The sequence below is a fragment of the Nycticebus coucang genome, chromosome X (genome assembly GCF_027406575.1).
Source record: "Nycticebus coucang isolate mNycCou1 chromosome X, mNycCou1.pri, whole genome shotgun sequence".
NCBI classification, from domain to species: domain Eukaryota; kingdom Metazoa; phylum Chordata; class Mammalia; order Primates; family Lorisidae; genus Nycticebus; species Nycticebus coucang.
The window spans coordinates 79,022,865-79,030,268 of NC_069804.1; the positions used below are offsets into that span (position 1 = coordinate 79,022,865).

General features: G+C 45.3%; 2 pseudogenes across 1 annotated transcript; both read left to right on the top strand.

Annotated features, from left to right (window-relative positions):
• Positions 1–3,381: 3,381 nt before the first annotated feature.
• On the top strand, positions 3,382–3,478 carry LOC128578756 (uncharacterized; annotated as a pseudogene).
• Positions 3,479–4,174: 696 nt separating this feature from the next.
• Positions 4,175–6,215, top strand: LOC128577264 (transcription intermediary factor 1-beta-like; annotated as a pseudogene). The gene is made up of 2 exons (XR_008377535.1): positions 4,175–5,784; positions 5,822–6,215. The product of XR_008377535.1 is annotated as a transcription intermediary factor 1-beta-like (transcript).
• Positions 6,216–7,404: the final 1,189 nt, after the last annotated feature.

The following is a 7,404-nucleotide window of genomic DNA, read 5'->3' on the forward strand; positions in this document are numbered from 1 at the left end:
CTAGGGGATCAGGTAAGAGACTATAGCACCTGAGTCTAGCACAGAAAAAAAAAAAAAAGATACATTGAAAAGGGTAAGAAGGACAGTTTTATAGTCCTCAAGTTGATACAGGACAAGTGGCATCCCCGCCAGCTTGTGGAGCTGGGGATCGTGGACCTGCTGCCTCTGCTTTGGTGATGTTGGTACAGTGGCAGCAAGCAGTTGAGCCAGCAGGCTGGAGGGTGGGCAGGGGGGTCCCCATTTCCTAGGCCTGGGAATGAAAAGGATTGTAGCCATTCATTTGCGACCCAGACATATTGTTCCAGACATGTCCCAGACATGATGTCCCAGACACCCTAAATGTAACTAATAAGCCCCGCTAAATGTAACTACCAAGGGCCCCATGCGACCTTATATACCCCTAGACAAAGAGCCTACAGACAGATAGACAAAGATGGAGAGAGAGAGCACTTTTCTCTCCCGACTCGAGTTTTCTCTCTCTGCCAAGAGCTCTGGTACTTCTGTATTCTTTTCTGTAAATAAATCCTGTCTTACCACTGATCTGTGGTCCACGAACTCATTCTTCGAATCACTGAGACCAAGAACCTATTGAAGAGCGAAATTCCGGTATCAAAATGACCCCTCCCCAAAGACCATACAGCATAATGCAGAAGCAGATACCCTCAGAATAAAGGAAGTAAAGTGAGGTGAACAGGTGACTATGCTGTAGGCCAGGCGTCCTCAAACTTTTTAAACAGAGGGCCAATTCACTGTACCTCAGACGGTTGGAGGGCCAGACCATAGTTAAAAAAAAAAAAAAAAAAAACTATGAACAAATTCCTATGCACACTGCACATATCTTATTTTGAAGTAAAAAACAAAATGGGAACAAATACAATTCACACCGCTTCATGTGGCCCGCGGGCCGCAGTTTGAGGACACCTGCTGTAGGCCCTAGAGCCAGGCCCATCCCAAGGAAATTCTGTGCCGCTGCCCCAGGGTTGCTGCTTCTGGTATTACGAATAATCCTGCTATGAACCTTGATACACAAGTTTTTTTTTTTTTTAACCTTTTAAAATTGACTTGAAATTCACACATCATAAGATTAACCTTTTTTTTTTTTTTTGCAGTTTTTGGCTGGGGCTGGGTTTGACCCGCCACCTCCAGCATATGGGGCCAGCGCCCTAATCCTTTGAGCCACAGGCGCCTCCCAGATTAACCATTTTAAAGTGAACAGTTTAAAATAAATAAATAAATAATAAAGTGAACAGTTTAGTGGAGTTTTTTTACATTCAAAATGTTATGCAACCATAATATCTCTATCTAGTTTCACAAAATTTCATCACTCAAAATAAAACTCTACAACATTAAGCAGTCACTCCTCATTGCTCCCTCTCCCTAGCCCCTGGTAATACTAATCTGCAGACTGAGTTAACAGGCCCATTCAAGGAGACCCCAGTGTCAGGCCATCCCCTGTAGATCCAGCCCTGCCCTAGCAAACCGATGATCCAAGCCTACCCTGGTGGACGCAAGTTCCAAGCCTAACTTCACAGACCTAGCCATCAGGCCAGCCAAGTACTCTTGGTAGCAAGCCTACCAAGACCTCAACAAATGGCCTGCCCATAAAAATCTCTGTGTGGGATGACGACTGGTAAGGGACTTCCCTACCAAAGCCAGTTCGTAGTGACTGCAAGAGGTACATACTTCAAATGTGCAGACACCAACACAAGACCATGAAATTCATCATCAGGGAAGTAAGATTCCACCAAAAGAACAAACAAAATAAAGCACCGATAACCAACCTTCTTAAAGAAATAGAGAACTATGAACTCCCTAATGAATTCAAAATACAGTTGACCTTTGACCAACACAAGTTTGAACTGTATGATTCCACTTATATGCAGATTTCCTTCCACCTCTGCCACCACTGCCACAGTGAGACCAGCCCTTCCTCTTCCTCCTCCTCCTCAGCTCCTCAGCTTGATGATGACAAGGATGAAGACTTTTATGATAATCCACTTCCACTTAACAGTGAATATATTTTCTCTTCCCTATGATTTTCTTTTTTTTTCTTATTAAACCATAGCTGTGTACATTAGTATGATCGTGGGGCACCATACACTTGGTTCATAGATCGTTTGACACATTTTCATCACATTAGTTAACATAGCTTTTGTAGCATTTTCTTAGTTATTTTGCTAAGACCTTTACATTCCACATTTACTAGGATTCACATATACCCTTGTAAGATCCCTATGATTTTCTTAATAACATTTTGTTTTCTCTAACTTACTTTACTGTTATAAAACACATACCACACATAATATGTGTTAATCAATTATTTAGGTTATTTTTTTTTTTAAACAGAGTCTCACTTTGTTGCCCTCGGCAGAGTGTTGTAGTGTTAAGGCTCACAGCAAACTCCTAGGCGCAAGCAATCCTCTTGGCTAGGCCTCTTGAGTAGCTGGGACTATAAGCAACCGCCACAATGCCTGGCTACTTTTTAGAGACAGGGTCTTGCTCTTGCTCAGGCTGGTCTCAAACTCCTGATCTCAAGCAATCCACCCACCTCAGCCTCCCAGAGAGCTAGGATTATAGGAGTGAGCCACCTCGCCTGGCTATTTATGTTATTAATAAAGCTTCTAGTCAATAGTCAGCTATTAAGTTTTTAGGGTATCAAAGTTATATAGATTTTTTTGAAGAGATAAGATATCACTATATTGCCCTGGTGGCCTCAAATTCTCAAGCTCATGTGATCCTCCCACTTCACCCTCACAGGTAGCTAGTACTAGAGGTGCATCACCATGCCTTGTTTAGACACAGATTTTTGTTTATTTCAGATTAATATGAGGGTACATACAATTAAGTTACATTGTTTGTGTTTGTAAGATAAAGTCTAAGTTGTAGTTGAGTCCTTCACCCAGGAAGTGTGCCACTACCCCTACATTGTACCTGTTGGGTGGGAACTTACCAAACCCTTTCCCCCCTTCCCCTTCTTGAATTTAATTGTGTTTTCTCTCAAGTGGGCCTGTAGCTGTTAATCTACTAGTTTCAATTTAAAAATACATGGGATATTTGCTTTTCCAGTCTTAAGATACTTTACTTAGGAGAATGTTCTCCAAATCCCTTCCAAATAAATGCAAAAGGTGCAAAGTCTCCATCTTTTTATGCCTGAACAGTATTCCATGGTATACGTATACCACAGTTTATTAATCCATTCAACATATCACAATTTACGGAACACAGCAAAATAATTCTAAAAGGGAAGTTTATAGCAAAAAAATGCCAACACTGCGTGGCTCAGGACCTGTCACTGTGTTTGCATTTACCTGAGTCTCCTTTCTTACTGCGGTTCCTTCTGCAGTTTCAATCATATTGCTACCCTCGGACATAGCCTGGCTGGTATTGGCACATACACCAAAACTGGAACAATACAGAGAAGAGCAGCATGGCCCTGCTCAAGGATGACATGCAAATTCGTAAAGTATTCCATATTTTTAGAACCTTCTCCTTAGTAAAGTATCACAAGAATAGAAAAACAAGCATCCAATGTACTCAACACCAACATGAAACCAATAGATGCAACTACAAGCCCACAGGAGAGAAAAACACAAACTCAAGTGGAGGGAGAAGAGGATGAGAAAGAGGAACTGGTGTGCTCTCACCCAGTGGGCACAATTAAAGAGTATATGTCACACATCCTAGGTGAAAAGTTCATCCACAACCCAACTCTACCCAACAAACACAAACAATGTAACCCAATCTCTTGCACCCTCACACCAATCTGAAATTTTAAAAAAGGAAGAAGAATCCCACAGTCCTCACAGGCCCTGAACCTTGTAAAGGAAACTGCCTAGAAGAAGAAAAAAAGGGAGTTAGCAGTGAGGAGAGGATTTTCTGGTAGGGTATCAACTTTAATAAAAGGTGTTAAAACCTTACCCAAACTGAATTTTTACTAACAATTCTTTACATGGCTTTAAGAGAGAAGTCATCTAAGGGATTGAGATAGAACACAGACTGCCCATGTGCTTGGGCAGCACACAGCAGCCTCCCCTGGTGCAGCCTGGAGTTGCAGGTAGGTGGGAATCACAATTCAGCAACAGTGTGCTCAACCAGCTGGTGCATTAAATTGCAACGGTGACATCACAAAGACCCCGCCCCCACCACAGGAGTCATGCCAAGTAGAAGGCTGTCCATTGTGAAAGCAGCACTGCTTCTCCAAAGACGTCATGGAGAAATACTTCATTCGTGATAATGGCAGCAAGGCTGCCACTGATGCCCAGGATGCAAACCAGGGTCAACCAAATCTCGGGATGGTGAGCATACTGTCTATTGCAACGTGCACAAGTATGAACCCCTTGTGCTGTGCTGTGAGAGCTGTGACACCCTCATCTGCCAAGACTGCCAGCTTAATGCCCACAAGGATCACCAGTACCAGTTCCTAGAGTATACAGTAAAGAACCAGGAAAAGCTCCTGGCCTCCCTGGTGAAGTGCCTTGAGGACAAATATGCAACATTGTAAAATAGCACCAAGGAGGCTCACAGCTTGATCTGCCAGGTGTCTGACGTACAGAAGCATGTGCAGGTAGATGTCATGATGGCCATCCTGCAGATGATGAAGGAACTGAACAAGTGGGGCCATGTGCTGGTCAGGGATGCCCAGAAAGTGACTGAGGGGTAGCAGAAGTGCCTGGAGTTGCAGCCCTGAGCCTCAACCAAGATCCAGAAGCACCAGGAGCACATCTTATAATTTGTCTCTTGGGATCTGGAGGGTAACGACAACACAGCCCTATCGCTTTCTAAGAAGTTGATCTAATTCCAACTGCATTGGGCCCTCAAGATGGTTGTGGATCCTGTGGAGCCACACGGAAAGATGAAGTTTCAATGTGACCTCAATGCCTGGAACAAAAGTGCTGAAGCCTTTGGGAAGTTTGTGGCAGAGCGTCCCAGCACACAACTCAATGGGCCCTGCACCCATGGCCCCTCCAAGAGTCCCAGGGATCCTGAGCAAGCAGGACTCTAGCAGTAGTCAACCCAGGGAGGTACAGAAAGGCTATGCTTTGGATCAGCACATGATCCCTACTCAAGTACAGAGCCCCATGTTTCAGGCCTAAAGTAGTCTTGCTCAGGTGAGGGTGAGGTGAGTGGCCTCATGCACAAGGTGCCACAAGTGAGCCTTGAACGTCTAGACCTGGATCTCACAGCTGACAGCCAGCCACCTGTCTTCAAGGTCTTCCCGAGTAGCACTACTGAGGACTACAACCTCATCATTATTGAGCAGGGCGTTGCTGCTGCAGCTGCTGGACAGCCAGGGCTGCACCCCCAGGAACCCCTGGTGACCCACCATTACCTGGCATGGCCATCATCAAAAAGGAGGAGACAGAGGCTGCCTTTGGAGCTCCTCCTGCCACAGAGCACCTTGAGACCAAACCTGTGCTGGTGGCTCTGGCAGAGAGTCCCAGTGCTGAGGGCCTCTGCCTGGCCTCACCCAGTGGCAGTACAAGCTCAGGCCTGGAAGTGGTGGCTCCTGAAGGCACTTCAACCCAAGGAGGTAGCCCAGGCACTGGACAACAGTGTGACCATTTGCCATGTCTGCCAGAAGCCAGGCAACCTGGGCATGTGCTACCAGTGTGAGTTTTGCTTCCACCTAGACTGCCACCTTCCTGGCATGCAGGATGTGCCAGAGAAGGAGTGGAGTTGCTCACTGTGTCAGGTGGTACCTGACTTGAAGGAGGAGGATGGCAACCTCACCATGGATTCTGTGGACAGCACTGGTGTGGTGGCCAAACTCTCACCAGCTAACCAGTAGAGCTGTGATATCTATTGTACTGTCTATAGAAAGTGAGCGTGTTCTGCTGGCTTTGCTCTATCATGAACCTTGACGCCCCTGCATCAACTGGCTACCAACTACCTTCTCTCTGGACCAGCCTGATGGCAGCCTAGACCTGACCCTGATCTGCAACAGCCTCCAGGAGGAGTTGTCACCCCTCTACAGCTTTCCCCAGGAGTTTGCCCAGGATGTGGGCCACATGTTCAAGCAGTTCAACAAGTTGACTGAGGACAAGGCAGATGTACAGTCCATCATTGGCCAGCAGTGCTTCTTTGAGACGCGCATGAATGAGGCATTTGATGACACCAAATTCTCTGCTGTGCTGGTGGAACTCTTGTCCCTGAGTCTCCCCAGTGCTGGCCTGAGTTCCCAGGAGCTGTCTGGTCACCCTGGTGATGGTCCCTGAGGCTGGATCTCCCATGCCCAGTACAGCCTGCGTCTATTCCCTGTCCTCTCACCCCTTTGGTGGCCTGATTCCCACTCCCTGGTGGCCCCATCTCCAAATCCCACATGGTAAATGGTTTTTACTTTTATTTTTATTTTTTGATAAATGATTTTTACTTCTGTGTATTTAATAAAAACTTCACCAATTTAAAAAGAGAGAGAGAGAAGGCATCTGAATTTCAACCTAATATTAACCCTACTTCCCTGATACTGCAATCTGGACTGATTATACTATAAATCACCTAGACCTAGAACTTCCTTATGCAGCAGCCGATTTTCTAGTATTATGAGGCTTCTAAACTAAAGCAGGCTTTATGTGTTTTACTCAGATCTTCAAGCAGAATGCCTCCAAATCTGCCACAGCAAATGTGCTGATGTCCAGAGCTATCCTACATTGTTAAGGACACTTCTAGGGAAGAACAGGTAAGGAAGGAAAGGGGCTCTAAGAAAGACACACAGAATGAGGAGTCTTGGCTATTGCACTGCACATCCCCAAGACAATCTCAGTGACCACTTTTAAACTTAATTTCACTTGGGAAAGTACACATCCCTACAGATTACCAACCAAGTCCCCTAACCAAGCCTAAGGTATCAACAAGAAAATTCCACATAAATACCTTCTAGCCTTGAGCAAATTTGCCAGCACTCAAACATGTTGATGTCTGACTTTTGTGTCAGATGGTTTCCAAAGAATGAAAGTAGTTCTCTCAGTACGTAAGAAGTCAATAAAACTTTGAAAAAGAAAGAAAAAAAATGCCAACATTAAGAAAAAAAGTAGGGGCAGAGACAAGGCGGCTGACTGAAGCCAGCTTTCCACAGAGGCTCCTGTCCAGAAGGAGAGTTAAAGGACAAAAATTTAGCAAGTAACCTGGTGGATTAGAGCTGCACCAAGACAGAAGGTTGAAGAACGCACATAAACCCCACTGAGGTGAGCTGCAACCCCAAGGACACAAACAAAAGGTATAAAATCCATCAAAAAGCAGATGGGAGTCCCCTCCCCCATGAGAACGGATCGGAGTGCCCCACAAACAAATGAGCAGATTTCAAAGGTCCTCCCACTACACTCCATGAAAGACCCTCTAAGAACTGGACTTACCTCCCCTACTAGGGTGCCATGGCATTCTCCTACCAGGCATAAAACTGTATAAAAC